Below are 18,246 nucleotides of genomic sequence, written 5' to 3'. Positions count from 1 at the left end.
TCTCTCTCTCTCTCTCTCTCTCTCTCTCTGTCTCTCTCTCTCTCTCTTTTCTGAGTATAAAACAGAACACAGACCCTGGGAAGTAAGTATTCAAGGCTCAAACCAATAACATAAGCTTCCAGACATAGACTTGGGATCCTTCTCACTGCAAGGACCCGCATTGATGTTAACATGACAAAGTTGTAGCTTTGGTGTAAGATTGAAGCTATTTTTAAATCATATGTGTTTCTCATAGAAAACGTGATATGAACAACCAAAATAGCCTGTGAAAAGGGAAAAACTTCAATCAATCTTGGCAACTGATAAATCTCTAAATTGTGTATCTGACTGAAATTGATCTTTTTAGAAAACTGAATTCAGTTCCTGGAATCTAAGGAACCTGCTCCCTCCTTCCCATCTTGTTTAGACAAAGAACAAGGACACTGTTACTTGGCCTCAGCCAAGCACTACCCCTTTGAAGGACCAGATTCTTAACACTAGAGGATGACCTGGTTCCTTGCAGAAACATAGGATTATAGATTTCAAGCTCCATAGGACCACAGAGGCACTGAGTCCAACCCCTTCACCTACAGGTGAAGACACTGAAGCCAAGAGAGGTAAAGTGATTTATTAGCCCAAGGTCCCAGAGCTGTTAAATAATGGGCATTGGATGTGAACCCAAGTCTCCTTGACTTCAAGTCCATTCATTTAGCTACTATGCTGTGTTGCTTTTCAAAAGCTCTAGACTGGATTCTGTTTATAGAACCCAGGCTCAACTCCAACAGCCATTTCTCAAGTAGTTTATTTCAAACAATACTTGAGCCACTAGGTGGCAAAGTGTATAGAGTGACTGGCCTGGAGTCAGAAATAGGCTCATCTGAGGTGGCTAGGTGGCACAGTGAGTAGAGCACTGACTCTGGAGTCAGGAGGACCTGAGTTTAAATCTGGCCTCAGACACTTAACACAAAAACTAGCCATGTGACCTTGGGCAAGTCACTTAACCCCAATTGCTCTCCAAAAAAGGAAAAAAAAGAAAGACTCATCTTCTTGAGTTCAAATCTGACCTTAGACACTTAATAGCTATGTGACCTTGGGCAAGTCATTTAACCATATTTGCCTCGGTTTCCTCATTTGTAAAATGAACTGGAGAAGGAAATGAAAAACCACTCCAGTATCTTTGCCAAGAAACCCCCAAATGGAGTCATGAAGGGCTGTACACAAATGAAACAACTGAACAATAGCAACAAGGTCATGCAGACAGAGGAAAGGAGAGGAGAGGAGAGAAGATGAGGGGAAAGAAGGGGAGGGGAGGGAAGGAAAGAAGGGGAAGGGAAAGGAGGAGCTTACTTGAGATATCCCAAGAGAGAATGCAAGCTTCTCCAAGGCAGGGACTACTTAATTTCTGTTTCTGCATCTTCAATGCCTAGCACAGCAAATGGCACATAGTAGGCACTCTATTGCATTCGCAAAGAACTCCCTCTTTAATTCTCCTTGTTTCACATCACCCAGATGCCTTCTGCCACTAGCTCATCTTTCACCCCTGTCTTATATGAGGTAATCCCTTTTTTCCAAGACAACACCCTCTACATGCACAAGTGATCCCTCTTCTATCCCATCTTCTCCAGCAGATTTCCTCCTTCATCATCCCTACTCTCTCACTTATTGTCAGTCTCTGCCTATCTACTGACTGCTATCTTACTGCCTACGAACATGTTCACATCTCCCACATCCTCAAACAACCATCACTTCTTCCATCCATCCTCACTAGATATCATCCACCATATCCCCTTCCCTTTTTTTCTAAACCCCTTGAGAAGGCTATCTGAAACAGGTGCCTCGACTTGCTTGTCTCCACCCTCTTAACTCTACATTCTGGCTTCTGACTTCCTCATTCAGAACTTTTCCCTTCAGAGTTACTAATGATCTCTTAATTGTCAATTCTAATGTGATACCCTTTTTCCCATTCTCATCCTTCTTGCCTTCTCTACAGTCTTTGACACTGTTTCACATCCTCTTCTCTCTAGGTTTTTATAACACTAAGTTTCTCCTGGTTCTCCTCCTACTCTCTGACTGCTCTGTCAGTCCCTTTGCTGGATCTTCATCTAGGTTATACCTGTAAACAATGGGTGTCCCACTGAGCTCTGTCCTGGGTCCTTTCTCTTTTCTCTCTATACTATACAATTCCTGTATATTCAATTATTACCTCAGAGCTAATGATTCTTACATTTACCTATCCAGTCCTAACTTCTCTGCTGACCCCGAATCTCACATTTCCAACTACCTATTAGACATCTCAAACTGAATGTCCAGTAAACATTTAAAACCAACTTCTCCAAAACTGAACAATAATCATCATCTTTCCCTCCAAACGTGTCCCACTTCCTAAATTCCCTGTTATTGTTAAGGGTACCACCATCCTCCAATCACTGGGACTCCAGACCTAGTTGTTTTCTCTATTCCTCACTCCAACCTCCCCCTCCCCAGCCAAGATCCAATCCATTGCCAAGATGTGTCGATTTTCCCTTCATAATATCTCTCACATATGCCCCCTTGGCTCCTCTGACACTGCCACCACCTTGAAGAAGGCTCTCATACCTCACACCTGCATCATTACAATAGCCTGCTGATTAGACTCCTTGACTCATATCTCTCCTGTTCAGTCCATCCTCCACTCAGCTATCAGAGTGATCTTCCTAAACATGGCCATGTCATCTTTCTCTGTCATTCTTGCACACAAATCTACCCAACAAACAGCAGTGGCTCTCTATCAACTCCAAGAAAATAAAATAAAACAAAATCCTATAAGCAGACCTTTCCAGTCTGCTTATACCTTACAACACCAACCCCCATGTGCTTGGTGATCCAGTAACACTAGTCTTCTTGCTATTCCTCAAACAAAACACTCCAGAATCTTCAGTGGATGTTCCCCATGTCTGGAGCTCTCTCCCTCCTCATCTCTGTCTCCTGGATTCTCTGGCTTCTTTCACATCACAGCTAAAATTCCATCTTCTCCAGTAACCCTTTCCCAATTTCCCTTAATTCAACTGCCTGCTGATGATTCTGGTCTCTATTGATTATTTCCAAATAATCCTCTAAATATCTTATCTGTACATAGTTGTTTTCCTGATATCTTCCCCATTAGACTGTGAGCTTCTTGAGAACAGGGAATTTTGCCTTTCTATCTCTAGTACTGGCACGTAGTAAATGTTCAATAAACGTTTATTGAATGGCTGATAAATTTTTTGAATTAAATGATTCTGTGGCTATTGCTGTTGAGCATTAAAAGAAGGAGCTTTTTAGGCAGTCACAGAATCCATAGACATAGAGGAACCATCAGATGCTCATTTGCTCTCCATGTCAAGGTGCTGGGAATGAGTCTCAGTGCTACCGTCTTAGAGAAAGCAAGCCCCTTCTCCATTATAGGCACAGTAATAATGAAAACCTTTGGAAGAGGACTGTTGAATAACTCCACAGTCCATCATACATCATTTTTATTGGCCATTAGGAAGATGTCATCTGTCTAGCTGAGCTGTAGGATCAGCATGACTGGACATGGAGGTCTGGGAAACCTAGGGCCTGATTCTCCACTTTTGGCTATCCAGGTTCATCAGGGAGAGCCTAACCAGATGAGGGAGGCTTTAACCTGTGTGCCTAGACAGATGAATCATTGGGGAGCCCTGGCCTAACGTGTCTCCTTCCAAAGGCCCTCTGCCTTGGGGAGATCGCTAACTTGCCCTAGCTCTCCCTGTTACATGCTTCACCATGTTCTGGGGAAAGACACTTCCTACCCCCCACTCCAGAGCCCTGGATTGGCAGACCTCATGGCTTGACAACATTGATTCTCAAAGATGCTGACTTTGAACAGTTGCTTAATGTCCTGAAAAGAACAAAATATTAGGAGGCAAGAGGTGTGAGTTCTAATCCTCCTCCTATCTATCTCCCCACTTAATATATGTGAGTCTTTGGACAAAACAGTCAGACCTGGAGTCAGATATACTCATCTTCATGAGTTCAAATCCAGTCTCAGACACTTACTAGCTGTGTGACCCTGGGCAAGTCATTTAACCCTTCTTGCCTCACTTTCCTCATCTGTAAAATGAGCTGGAGAAGGAAATGACAAACCACTCCAGTATCTTTGCCAAGAAAACCCCCAAAATGGGGTCAAGAAAAGTCAGACACAACTGAAATGTCTGAACAACTTCCTGACTCCAGGTCCAGCATGCTACCCAATATACCATCGGGCCTTCTTGCCATTTGTCTCACAAGATCTTTCATCTCCTGCATCTGTGCCTTTCCCCTGTACATATGTCTGTCTCCCAGCTTCCCTGGCTTCCTTCAAGTCTCACCTTCAGCAAGAAGCATTTCCTAGTCTTCCTTAATCTTAAAGCCTCCCCCTCTGAATTATTTCCATTTTATGGCATATCTATATCTATCTAATTTGTACAGGTGTTGGCTTGTTGTGTCCCTGCCCCACCCCCACCCAGCCGTTAGACTGTGAGTTCCCTGAGACCACGGACTGTTTTTTTGGTTTTGGGTTTTCTTTTGTTTCTTTTCTTTGTATCCCAGGGCTTAGCACAGTACCTGGAACACAGAAAGTGCTCAATAAATGCTTACTGTTTCATCTATACCCATATATGGGCATGTTACCTTTCCCATTACAATATAAGTTCCTTGAAGACAAGAACTGTCTTTGGCTCTGTAGCCCCAGCCCCTAGCACAATGACTAACACACAGTAGGTCCTTAATAAATGCTCATCAATGCAATAATTGATCCCAGCATCAAGTCCTGCAATTGGATCTCAGTCAATTTTCTTTGCTAACCCCTTCAAACTCTATTTTTAACCTGGTATTAACCTTTCCTTTGATTCAATGCCATTTTCTATCTCTGGACTGTCACCTCAATAATCCATATTATTTTAGCCTTTAGTGTTTTGCAGGACTCATCAAAGAATCCTCACTTCTACCTGACTGGGAGTCTCTCCATGGTGGATTTCTCATTCCCCAACCAAGAGGCCTCCTGTGCCATGGAATGCTGTCAGTACCAGCCCATACTGGAATAGTTTAGCTGGTTCCTTAAATAAAAGATTAGCCAAAAAGGGCCTAGGAGCTTTTAAAGAAAGGAACAAAAATTCTCCCTGAGGCTCCTATGGACTGTTGGAAATATTGATCATTATCCCCAAATCTTCCTAACTCATCTCCCTGACAAATAATTCATTTAAGATTGAAGTTTCCCCATCCCCAATTCCCTCATCCTTTTCTTGGCTCATCTTTGTCACATGTGGAGAGCTTTTAAGGAATTTTTTTTTTCCTGGCCAGCCCACTCCATCCACAAAGGCATAGAGCCAACCTTCAAAAGCAGAATTGAATCAATGTCCAGAATACATGTTTCAATTCTTTGATGAGGGTTTGACATTGTATTATGTTAAGGGGAGTCACCATTTGCATTCAAGAGGATCAGACCCAGATTCTCTCCTGAGCATCCAAGGATCACCCAGAGGTCCAGTTCTTTCTTTAAGAAGTGGCAGATTCATTTGTGCAAATCCTATTAAGACTAACAGGAGTTAAAACCATTAAAACAGATAAGCACAGTGAGCTATTTCAAGATTATCTTGTGAGACGTGACCTGCAAAGGAGTGACTGGAGTTTGTTAAGACCACAAAGCCATTCATACTCATTCAATGCTCATAAAGCAATTAAAATGAAATAAACCTGATGCTACTGCTAAATGAGTTTTTTTAATCACCTTTTAAATATGGATAACCTAGGGATTATTCTTACTATTAAGGAACATAATTGATCAAAATTTCTTGAAAGATGTAAGAACAGAGATGTTGTTGAAAGGTCCTCTGAAATACCAAGCAAAGCAATAAAGCAGAGGTGTGGATGATTATCAAAAGTATTTGCCATTATCTTGAAAGACATACAGAACTGTGTAAAAATGGAAAAATGATTCCAGAGAGATGCCAAGGCCCTCCAGACACTCCTGTTTGTAGACATTATTGTCCTAATTGAATCAAGACCTGATCATTGCAGATCTCCTCACATGTAACTACATTAATTCAGAAGAGTTTAACTTGACTATCCATGTAGGAAAAATCAAATGGATGAAAAAATGCCTATTATCCAGACTGTGCTGTGCTCTAAGAAGAATAATCCATAGAACTTGTTCATTAATGCATATCTCTTGAGCATAAACTATGCATGAATAATGTACCAAGCCCAGAACAGGAAGAAGAGTGAGTTACCTTTGGAAACTTACATATCAAAGTCCGAATCTTGGAAGGCAAAAGGAAAGGTTTGAGCTTAAGCAAATAGCTCTTAGTTTGTCATGCTTAGTAACTAAAACATACTTTATGACTTTTTAAGTTGTATTATTTGGGACAAGCATTACCCACAATGTTACTGATTAACTATAGTGGTATGTAGCCCCTGCTTATCTGTACTGTTTTCTAAATAGGACAAAATTGTGTCTGGACTGCCATAGACAATTTAGCCATTTTATATGTGTGTGTATGGATAATGTATATATGTGTGTATGTATATATATACACACATACATTCTAATATGCATGTATGCTTACAGGTATATATGCATGTGTATATACACACATCCATACTCATATATGTGTGTGTAAATATCTGTGTATCTACACATATTCATCTTATCCACGTGTAGAAAAGATACTTCATGAAGATGCTGGTCTAGATAAGTACTCAGGACCTTTCCAACTCTAAGATTTTACTAATAAGTGGATAGAAATTAAAGAGGGAGCATAAAATGATGAAGCATAAAGGGTCCTAGACTTGGAGGAAAGTGCTAGTTCTGGAGTTTGAATTCCTGGGTTGAAATCCTATCTCTGATACACACACACACACACACACACACACACACACACACACACACATTACTTGTGTGACCTTGGGCAAGTCAATTAATTTTCTCTGGGCCTTGGTGTCCTTATCTGTAAAATGAGGGAGCTGGACTCAATGAACTCCAATGTCCTTTCCAGTTCTAAATCTGTGATCACATGAACTAAAAGCTAAAGTATAAATCTGGCTTGCTCTTTTCTTACCTCAGTCACAAATCTTACACTTACTCACTTTATTAAATGTATCTATAGGATTTTAGTTCAGAGACTTAAAGCACTTTTTTCTTTGGCCCTATAAGCCCAAGATAAGAGGCCTTCTTAATTCTGATAAGTATACCCACTAAGTCCCTTATGACTTAAGGAAGGATTTAAACACAGGTGCACCTCATTCCCTGCCATAAATGTGTTCCTGGCAAGGTGTGTAATGATTTCTTCTTTGCAAATTGAATGTATTTTAAATTCATTAGGGGCTTGGGCTATTTAAAGGAATTCTGGGGTAAGTCTTTTTTGGAAAAGTTGAAGAACCCCTTTGTGTTGAATGGCAATGATTATTCTCTAATTTGTTTTGTAAGTTCAGGTGTCTAACTGGATATACTGGATCTACTCAAAGTAAAGACATAGCCACATTTTAAAACTTTGATATTACCTACTTCCCAAAGGTGTTACTGAACCAAAAATGGTCTCTACATTCTCTATAACATACCTGAGGGACTTTTAAAGGACCTTGAGTAAGATTTTCTAATTCTCCTTTAATGCTAAGAACACAGCCCTGTTCTAGAATTCTTTAGAATGCAAAGCTAAACACTGAAGCACAAAAACCTAGTGGGAAATTACAAAAAGAAAAAGTAACAGTGTCATCAAAGAGGCAGAATCCCCTCTAAGACACTGACACTCATACCATTTCTGTCAACAGATGACTTTGGCAGGACAAAATGCCCATGGACAACTTACCCTACTTGGTCCCATTGAACATCACAAACCAATCTTGTCAAAACAAATATGTCACAGAACCATAAATCCTGAGATTTTGAAGAGACTTTCAAGGCTATATAGTCCACCCTCCAACCAATGAAGATATCCTTGTGTAGCATCCCAGGTATGACAAACAGCCTCACTTCAGGTAGAAACTTCCAGTGATAGGGTAAGTGCCTATATTACTTCATGATATGGCCTTTTCCATTGTCAGATAGTTCTTTTAGGAAATTGTTCCTTTCATAGAGAAAATATGCCTTCTTCCCTTCATTGTAGAGGTGAGTACCAGGGGCATGGACTATTATATATCCTATCAGGTACAGTTAATGTGTTAGTTTTATTGAATTGCTTTTTTATCCTTCTTTTTGAATCTTTATATGAAATGATGGTCAGGGAGAGAAGGATATATTGAAAAATGAATGTGATAGAAAAATAAAAGGCTTAAATAAAAATGAGTAAACATTTTTTATAAAGGAAATGCTTCCTTATATTTAGCTAAAATCTTTCTTCCTATAACCATACTGCATTGGTCCTACTTCTAATCTTTAGATTTAATAAACATTGTTTGCTCTTCTAAACACATAGTGCATTTGAATCATATTGTTTATTTCACATATGCCTCAGGCTCTAGGATCCCTTCATTGGGACTGTTCTGCCACCTGCTAGGTATTTCCCATGCAAAAGACTACAGGGAAAACCAAAATTGACGTTCATCCATCAAGAATTTGATTTTGATTTTCTCAATGGGTTCCTCAGTACAGGTGTCCCAAGATGGTGAAAGTGTTTAAATGACTATGTGGCAGGCACTGGGCTAAAGCACTAAGATAAAAAAGAAAGGCAAAAAATGGTCCCTGCTATCAAGGAGCTCTTAGTATAATGTGAGAACCGACACACAAACAACTATGTACAAACAAGATATAGACCGGATGAATTGGAGAAAATCTCATAGGGAAGGCATCAAATTAAGGAGGGCCGGGAAAGATGAGAAGATGACGAGAAAGATGATGCAGAAGATGAAATCTGAGCCAAGAACTGAGGAGCGCTGTGCAAGCCTAGAGGCAGACATAAGGAGGGACAGAAATGAACATTGATAAAAATGTTGAACCAAATAGAGGCAAAAAAAGAGAAAAAAATAGAATCCTTTAGCATACTCATAAACACTTTCTTCCAGGTTAACATCAATTCTTTAATACACATTCTTTAGGTGTGGCAATTCACTTTCAGCCATTTGAACAACATTCTTAGCATTTCTCCATCTTATTCTGAAGGTTATGATGAAAAACTTTGTCAAATGCCTTGTGGATATCCTAATACAGTATTATGTACAAAAATACTTCCTAGATCTAATTATCTTATTTAGTAATCACAATAAAGGAAATGAAATTCACCACAAATATAATTTCTTGGTAAACCCTTACATGCTTAATGATTCTTAGTTTATTTTCTAAGCACTCACCAACCATCTTTATTTATATTCCATTTTAAAATTCTGTCAGAGATACACAAACTTTCTAGTCTATAGTTTCCACAATCTACCTTTATTCATTTTTAAAAATTAGAATATTTGCCCATTTCCAGTCTCCTGGTATGTCTTCCATTTGCCATGATACTCAGAAATAGCTAAAAGTGATTTTTCAATCAGGTTTGCAAGTTCTTTCAGTACCCTGGGATATAATTTATATAAATCTAGAGAACTGAATTCATTTTTAAATTACTTGTCCCATCTTCTCAATAGTCTTCAATTTCTTTTTTACAATGTTTGTTCTACCCTTTCCAGTTTGATGATCATTATCCTTGCTGGATATGGGAATATTGGCACTACTTCTAATGAAGAATCAATGAGGAATTTCCTAAGTAAAGACAAGTACACAACAGAAAATAAAATACAGACACTGTCTCATTGTAAGGACAAATACCAGAAGCAACAAGCCTCCAGAATGTCTATCAGATACCCACAGACCATGGCAGCTTCCCAACCTTTCTTGGAGAACCACTTTCTAACTACCCCTGCAATAGTTGCCATCTGACATTCAGATACTACTGCAAATGACAAACGTATGCTTCATTAGTTAAATCTAGAAAAGGAGTGGGAATATTCTGGCTACTCTATTCTGCCAGTCCCAGGAAAAGAGAAAGGTCATTCCTTTGGTATAATGGCAATCAGTCATAACTACAACACAATGACTAGACTGAAAACTGGGAACCTTTAGGCAGCATCTTCCCTAAGCTTCTTTAGGCTCAATTCTCCAAACATTCATTCTCCCTTAGCCAGACAATATGATTTCAGACTTCCTGCGGTGGAATGTGAACCAATTTCTTCTCCAGCCCTGAATTTTATTAATCCAATCCCTCAGATGCTACAGATTCCATTCCAAGTCACAAGAGGGCAATCTGCAGCTGTGTGTCATCTACATAGGCCATTCCTCTTAGAAATAGCTCCCAGGGGCAGCCCGCTGGTACTAAGCAGTGCAAGAATCCAGATGAACCCCAGGGGACATCACACAGTGTTTTGGGAAGGGCTGATGAGAACTCACCCAGAGTTTTGGGCTGAGATTATATTTATTCCCTCTATAGTAAGTCCATGCTGGCGGGTTCAAATGCATATCACCTGCATCCCGCAAGTCCATCCTGACACTTTCCTCAAGCCTAGCACAGTGGAACGTGTAGCCTAGAACTGTATCTTTTACATTTATTCAGCAGCCACAGAGCACAAGATCTATCCAGAATACAGAAAGCTATAGTCCTCGATATATATTGGTCACTTATGACCACCTAGACCAGCTCTAAAAACAATGAGGTAGGCCTAATTTGCAGACTGATTGCCAATTAATCAGATCCACATAAAGTTAATATAGTCTGGTTAAAACAAGGCAATCTCAAAGGAATTTCTTTTGTTTATCTTAAAAGCCAAATCTTATTGAGACAAAGCATTTCCTAACAATGACCATTAAAAGGACTGAGGGGAAAAAATGACCTTTACTTTGTCAGATTCAATTTAACCACACAGAACTACTCTCAGATGCTGCTCTTATTTGCCTATGCTTCTAACAGAAACACAAGAAGTTGGAGGAAGAAGGAAGGATATTGCCCTTGACATGTCCATTTCTCTCTGTGTTAACAGAGGATAGATAGATAGATAGATAGATAGATAGATAGATAGATAGATAGATAGATAGATAGATAGATAGATAGATAGATAGATAGATAGATAGATAGATAGATAGATGATAGATAGATAGAAAGTAGATACTGCTTCAGTTATCAAACTGAATTTAGCTAACGCAGCTACTATATTAGCCCTTCTGAATTCTCTAGTTGTACCCATGTCTGCCTGTAATCATTGAGTCATTCCAAGGATGACCCAACCAGAGTGGGTCATATTTTCCAATTTACCCAACATTCAGTTTACCCACCACTGCCACAGAATCTCAAAGTGGGAAGGAACTTCAAAGGTCATCTGGTTCAATCCCTCTTCAGTATCACTAATAAGGGGTAGCTAGACACCTGGTTTCAATCTTCATAGAAAGAAATAAAAGAAAGTGTAACTGTTGCTATTTCTGCATCAGGACAAAATTCAAAGAGGGGAAATGAAGGAAAGGAAAGCACAGAGAGGTGGAACCCATGGTCTCAGTTTCTCATAATTCATATGAGAAAGTTACACTAAATAGCCTCTAAGGTCCGTTTCCGCCAAGCTCTAAGTCAATGAACTTAGAATGTTACATTCATTTATTCACATTTAAAAACTTAAAGGATCCATGATTTTGCTCGTGTGGGTACTACTTGTATCAGTGCAAATTGTAACCATTCCACACTTTAATAGAAGGTCTTTGTGTATTCATGTGGCTGAAATTGCACCCCCCTGCTTTTCCAGCTGCCCCCAGTTTGTATTCTGTCAATATTGGCTTCAAAAATTCAGTGTCACCACCATGCCACATAATAAACTGAGCAATGGTTAGCTATTTTGTGCTTGGGGCAAGGAACATAAAATATTCCCTGGGAGAAACAAACCAGGGGTATTGTCATGGGCTGTGAGGGAGAGAGTTTAGAAGGGGAGACATCAACATCCAGGAACTTTTTAATCTACCTAGTTATTCAGAATAACTAAGTGTTGAGAAAAACTGTGGTGAAATGGATGGAGAGCTAGCCTTGGAACAATAAAAACCTGGGTTCTGCCTCTAATACATACTGGCTGTATGACTCTGAGCAAGTTACTTAATCTTTCACCACTCTAGGCAACTTTCTAAGAATATATGTTGCCAAGAAGATGCCAACTGGCATTGCAACATGTTGTTCCCTAAGAGCTTCCAATATTAATGAAATCACAAGTTAGAGGGTCTCCCTCTAACTGATAGCTAGACATCATTGTTTCATTGAAAAAAGACTAAAAGTCCTTCCATATACTCTGATAACATTATTACCTTTAAATAGAGCCCCAGTTATCTCACCCTAGCTATGATTCTGATAATGAGTTTATTATGCAAGCACAAATCATGTGACTACTTTGCACATATATCACCTAGGCTAAGTCCTATGGGAAGCCACCAGGTCAGTGAGGGAAGCATTTCCAAGAGAAATCTGGTCTGTCTTTGTAGTTTCCTGGCACATTTTAGGTTCAATCAACACGGACAGTTGCCTCTATGTCTGCAGGGTCTGAACATTACTTATCTGAAGATCATGATTGTGGCTATCACTCCTGCAAAGGGATATGATGCATACAACTCTAGGCATCAAGCCAGCCACAGGCTCATGAAGACAGTTTCCTTCTACTCTGCATTAGGTCACTTGAGCTGGCCAAACCCCAAAGATTCTCTGAGCAGATAACATGGTATATTGTTTGTCTTATGTAGACATGAAAGAAGAATATGAGGAAAGTTAAAACACCTTTTCTCAGGGAAAGTCTGATTTTTATAAGCGAGATTTTCTCCAAAAACTAGAAGATGATACTTTAGTATCTTGGTCCTATGTTCCCCTCCTTCCACCTTCCCCTCAACACACATGCTCAAGGCCCACTAGGACTATCTCTACCCCCAAACACTTCCAAGAACTGGATCTGAAACTCCCCCCATGTCCTATCATGGGGGACTTTGGTTGGTGATAGAGCAGTGGGTAAGAAATCAGGTTCACAATAAGTAATTTCTTAAGTCAAAGTCCAGGAAGAACATAGAAGAGTGAGGCACAGCATGATTGAAAGACTGTTGGATTTCATATCCAAAGATTTGAGTCCAAGTCCAGGTTCTTCCACTTATACTTGGGATAAGTCACTTCACCTATGAGTTTTAGTTTCTTCATTTGTAAAATGAGGCATGTGGATGAGATAATCCAGAGGTTCACACGAAGTTTGGATTCAGTCAAAGCGCCACATTTGAGGACCTACAGGGCCACATGTGGCCTCAAGGCCACAGGTTCTCCACCCCTGAAAAATCTTTCAAATTCCTCCCAACTCTAAATTTTATCACCACTTGTTGATTATGGGGCCCTTATACCAAAGTTGAATTCAATTTGGTTCCATTCTATAAACATTCATTAAATCCCTACAAGGTGCTGTGAGGACACAGACAAAAATGTTGGTCTTTCTAACAAAGAGCTTATAGTCTTCCATGGAGAAATGTATACACAGAAATAAATACCAAAAGATGTACAAATATGAACAAAAAAATCTTCCACAGGAAGAGGATCACTAAAGATTGGTGGAGCCAGATTGGTTTGTTGATTGTTGTCCTTTATTCTCGAAGAGGACCAAAATGACATCACTGGTTGGAGTCAAGGTCCAATGTATCTGAGTGGATAGATCTTTAAGGACAGAAGATCCATTAATCAATTAGCAAGCTATTATGAAGTACTTACTATGTGTCAATTGCTGTACTAAAATTCTGGGGGGTTGAATTATAAATGTATATAAGTGCAGGTGATGAGATGATAAGGTGACAAGGTGAAAAGGCGCCGAACTAGGAACTTGTCCATATGGATGGAAACAAGGGGCAAAGTCAAGAGAAGTTGTGGAAGTAGAAGCAGCAAGATAGGGCAACTAAATGGATAGGGAGGGAACATAGGGAAAGCAAGAATCAAAGAAAATTCTGAGATTGTGAACATGGGTAGCAGGAAAGAAGACTTACTTGGGGCCAAGACCAAAGTATCTACCACCTTTGCTATATAAATAATAAAATTCCCTTTCCCCAAGAGATCTGAGATGCTTCCTTATATCTTGGGTGAACCTGGACCCAAACCTCCCTTTCAGAAGGCTACTCAAGTCTCTGGTAGCAAAATCACAAATATATTAATGAGGGTTTGGGAAAGTGTCTTCAAACTGATCTGTTATAATCACCTACCTGGCCCTAAAGTTGCTGAAGCTCTGCTCTGTGTCATTGAAGGAGGGATATGTAACTGTTGTGACATCACTTCTAACAACTAATTAGTGGGTACAGTGCCAACAGCTAGATCATCAGTTCTCCACCCTGACCAGGGAGCCCGTACAGAGGAGGAATGCACCCCCTGCCCCGCGTTCTGGCTAGGTGCCATCAAGCCCCAGGTTGATCCTCTGGCTTGCCAGCAACGCTTTCTCCAACAGCTGGCAGTAAACTGCTTTGTTTCTCTCAGTATCCAGGGAGTAATAATAATGATAGCTAGCATTTTTATGGCACTTTAAAATTTATTAATGCTTTGCATACATTATTACATTTGATCCTCAAAATAATTCCATGTGGTAAGTAGTGCTGTTAACATTATACCAGTTTACAGAAAAGGAAACTGAGGCCCAAAGACATTGTGCCTTTTCCATGGTCACATAGCTACTGAATTGAGTTTTGTTCCCAGCTAATGCCTGAGGTGAAACACAGTCCTTTCCACACTCAGGCAGGCTGCCTCTCCCCTTGAAGAGAGGGAGGGAGGGAGTCCCCTTAGAAAACAATGGAAAGATGGCCTAAGAACTACTAATGATGAAAGAGAGTCCCTGACCCAAACCTCTACCAAAGCACTTGGCCAGCCTGGCAGACTGATGAAAAGCACTGATTATCCGAAACTATCACATTTGACAATTGCTCCATGAAATGAATATTTTCATCCTGTTACAGCAACGAAGTGAAAATTAGTTGTGACGGCCAATGTCATGCATAGAAAATCATCTTCTTCTTGGGGAAATATTCTCTCTCCTTGCTATACTGTCATTATCCAACCCACCCCCCTCCTTTTTTCCCCTCACTTATTACCTCAACTTCTTCCTGAGTTACTCTACTAGGGCTTTGCTGGGGAATGGGTAGCTCAGTCCATGTGAAATGGTGACTCTCCTTGAGCTGGAGGCCCCTGAGGTGAGGATGGAGCTGTCTCCTGATCACCTTTAGTTATAATCCCTCCCTAGGATCCAGGCTAAGGATATAGGTGGATCAGTTCTCTAGAACTGTAAGCAGGCGCAACAAGTAAGGATCTTCCTGAGGAAGAATCATGGAACTGTCCTCCAGCTAGGGCTATAGCAGTAGATAGGAGACATCCAAGCAGCAGAGCAGTCAGAAACACGACTTTTGTCACTGCCCTATCCCAAAACTGAGCTATATCCTAACTAGCCCTGGAGTCTTCCAAAGCAGCCAGAGCAGGGAGCTTTTGCATGAGAGAGAGAAAGACAGAGATGCAGAGATAGAGGTAGACAGAGCCGGAAAGAGGATCTTAAATTCTAGCGAAGGAAACTATGTATGCACAAATAAGGAAATACAAAATGTGTGTGTGTATATATACATATACATATGCATATACTTAACACATACACATATACATATATATGGGGAGGTGCACCAACAAATGGGGTATTCCAGCTCTCAGTGTTAACAGCAATCATAATAAATAATTTTCCCTTAAATCTAACTTAAACCTTTTACTTCCCTAAAACTTCCATCCATCGAATCTATTCACCTGTTCTCTCTTCTGAAGTCAATCAGAACTAGCCTAATCCCTCTTCCATTTGGAACACCTTCAGAAACTTAAAGACAGCAACTCATTACATGGTCTCTAAACAAATAGTCTTAACCCTCTTTGTTTTCCCAGAACCTCATTATGCTATGAGGACAAACACCATGTTAACTGCTTGTCTGTTTTTCATCTGTGACTTCTCCAGCAACATATTCCCCAACGCTTAAGCAGTGCAAGAGGTTAGGAATCAGAGCATGGTATTTGAAAATGAAAGGCAAGGCTCCTAAATGGCCTACATGTCTATCTATCTGCTAATCCAGTGGGACAGGCAGGAGTGGAGAACCTTCAACCTCAAGTCCACATGCGGCCTCTAAGTCCTCAAGCGACAGCCGTTTGACTGAATCCAAACTTCACAGAACAAATCCCCTTAATAAAAGGATTTTTTTTCTGTAAAACTTGGACTCAGTCAAAATGCTACACCCAAGAAGGCCACATGTGACCTCAAGGCCACAGATTCCCCATACCTGAGTCCAATGGATCCCATCATTCCTTTCTTGTTGTGAGCTATACCTATAAATACAAGTCTGATTGGCTTTACACATTACGTGTGTTTTTGAATAGTAATAGTATAGAGAACCAGTGGGTATGAGGGTCAGAAGAGAACTTAGAGACCTCTTTGTTTTGCAGGTGGTAAAACTAAGACTGAAGGAGGGAAAACAACTTACCCAAGTTCACACAGAAATAAAAAATAAATCCATCTGACCCAGTCAAATCTCGCCCCATGTACTAGATATGTGACCCTAGGCAAGTCACTTTACTTCAGTGCTTCATTTTCTTATCTGAAAACTAGCAGCAAGGATTGGGCTAAATAGACTCTTAGTCCCTATCTAGATCCATGCTCTTGAACTTTTCTTTATTAACATATTTTTAAATTGTAGCCATGTATTATGTGACCATACTCTTTGAAAAAAAAAATCCTGCTGCATTTTCTTTTATAAAGTAACAACAGAAGCAACAATAACAATAGTATCTATATAGCACTTTTAAGATTTACAAAGTACTTTGCATATACTATCTCATTTGATTCTCACAGCAAATCTATGAAGTTCTATTATTATCATTATTACCATTTTACAGATGGAGAAACCAAGGCTCAGAGGGATCAAATAATTTGCCCAGGGTCACACAGCTAGTTAGTGCCTGTGCCTGGATTTAAACTCACGTCTTCCTGATTTCAGGTCTAACACTATCCACTAGCCATGTGGTAAAACAAAGATTCATCCCTATATTTAATATTTCTCTAAGTCCGATTTTTACATTACAAGTTTTCTTAAAGCAAGATGCCCCTTGTTAAGATACCATTACATATACAAAAGAAAGCTAATATTGAATGTTAACTGGTAAAGATGTACCATGGACCTGTAGAAAGAAATGGAAGCTGTGGCCTGGATATAATTAGTTTAATATATTTAGTTAATACCAGCTGCCTCCGCACTCCATTCCTCAGTAGCCCATTAGGTTACTGTCTGCAGAATGAAAACTGGAGATCTGCATGCTGGTCTCAGCCTACACAAAACTGTTTGTGGGAAGTTATTAGTTGGGGTTCAATTTCATGATGTTCTTTACCTTTATAGTCAGGCATATATGTAGGTGAGAGATTATATAGACATGTGCTTCTCTCTGTGGGGGGAGCTCACTCCCCTTATTCCTACAGAGAGTGAAGCCACACCCCTCTCTGCAAATGAGGCAGCTGGCTCCCACTTTTCCAGTCTGAGAGATTTCTGTCTCTACCCTGCAAGTAGGCGGACAGTTGGAGATGATTTACTGGAAGGGTTCCTCAAGTGTAATTGTAGCATAATTACATTAGAAACCAGCTCTGCATGTGGTCACAATGTTTTCTAACAAAACAGGATCCTAATGCATGAAAGCCAGTGTCTTCACAAGTATTTAACTTCTACCTTGAAAAATCACGTCAACAAAACCTAGGTCAAGGAATTACAGTATGATGCGATGAAAATATGCTGAATTTGGAGTTTAGGGACCTGGGTTCAAATCCAAATGAAAGTCACTAAATCTTTCTGTCCTCAGTTTCTTCCTCTGTAAAATGAAGAGCTTGGAGTAGATGGCCTCTTATGTTCCTTCCAGACCTAAGTCTAGTAGTAGCATATCTCCCCTGGTGGAGTGGAAAGAACACTGGATTTGGAATCAGAAGACCTATCCGAGTTCGAGTCTCACCTGGGACATTTTTTAACAAAGTTATTTCATTTCTCAAGTCCTGATTTTCCTCATCTGTAAAAAAAATGAGAGGCATGACTAGATAACTTCTAAGACCACCCTCCTTCCAATGATCTCTCAAATCATACACGGCTACACTATTGGGGTGCTAAGATAGGTGGAATGGCACAAAGCCAACATCGTGAGTAGATGCAGCCAGTCAATCAATCGAGTAGTATTTATTTATTGAGTTCCTAATATTTGCCAGGAACTATGCTAAGAGAAAGAAAGGAAGGAAGAAAGGAAGGAAGGAAGGAAG

At 40.0% G+C, this 18,246-nt stretch overlaps 1 protein-coding gene across 2 annotated transcripts in view; it reads right to left on the bottom strand.

Moving 5' to 3' along the window:
• CDH13 (cadherin 13) overlaps positions 1-16,501 on the bottom strand; it is a 1,699,366-nt gene extending 1,682,865 nt beyond the window's left edge. Inside the window, exon 1 of one of the 2 annotated variants that reach the window (XM_069072248.1) lies at positions 16,491-16,501. The gene's annotated coding sequence lies outside the window, so the exon portion shown is untranslated. The remainder of the gene's footprint in view (positions 1-16,490) is intronic. The other variant, XM_069072247.1, reaches the window with a different exon arrangement.
• Positions 16,502-18,246: the final 1,745 nt, after the last annotated feature.

This window comes from Petaurus breviceps, unplaced genomic scaffold (assembly GCF_028583685.1).
Source record: "Petaurus breviceps papuanus isolate PSGF00001 unplaced genomic scaffold, PetGlider_PUasm1.0 90845, whole genome shotgun sequence".
Lineage (NCBI taxonomy): Eukaryota > Metazoa > Chordata > Mammalia > Diprotodontia > Petauridae > Petaurus > Petaurus breviceps.
Note: the sequence above shows the minus strand (reverse complement) of the source record. Positions and strands in the feature narration are given on the sequence as shown.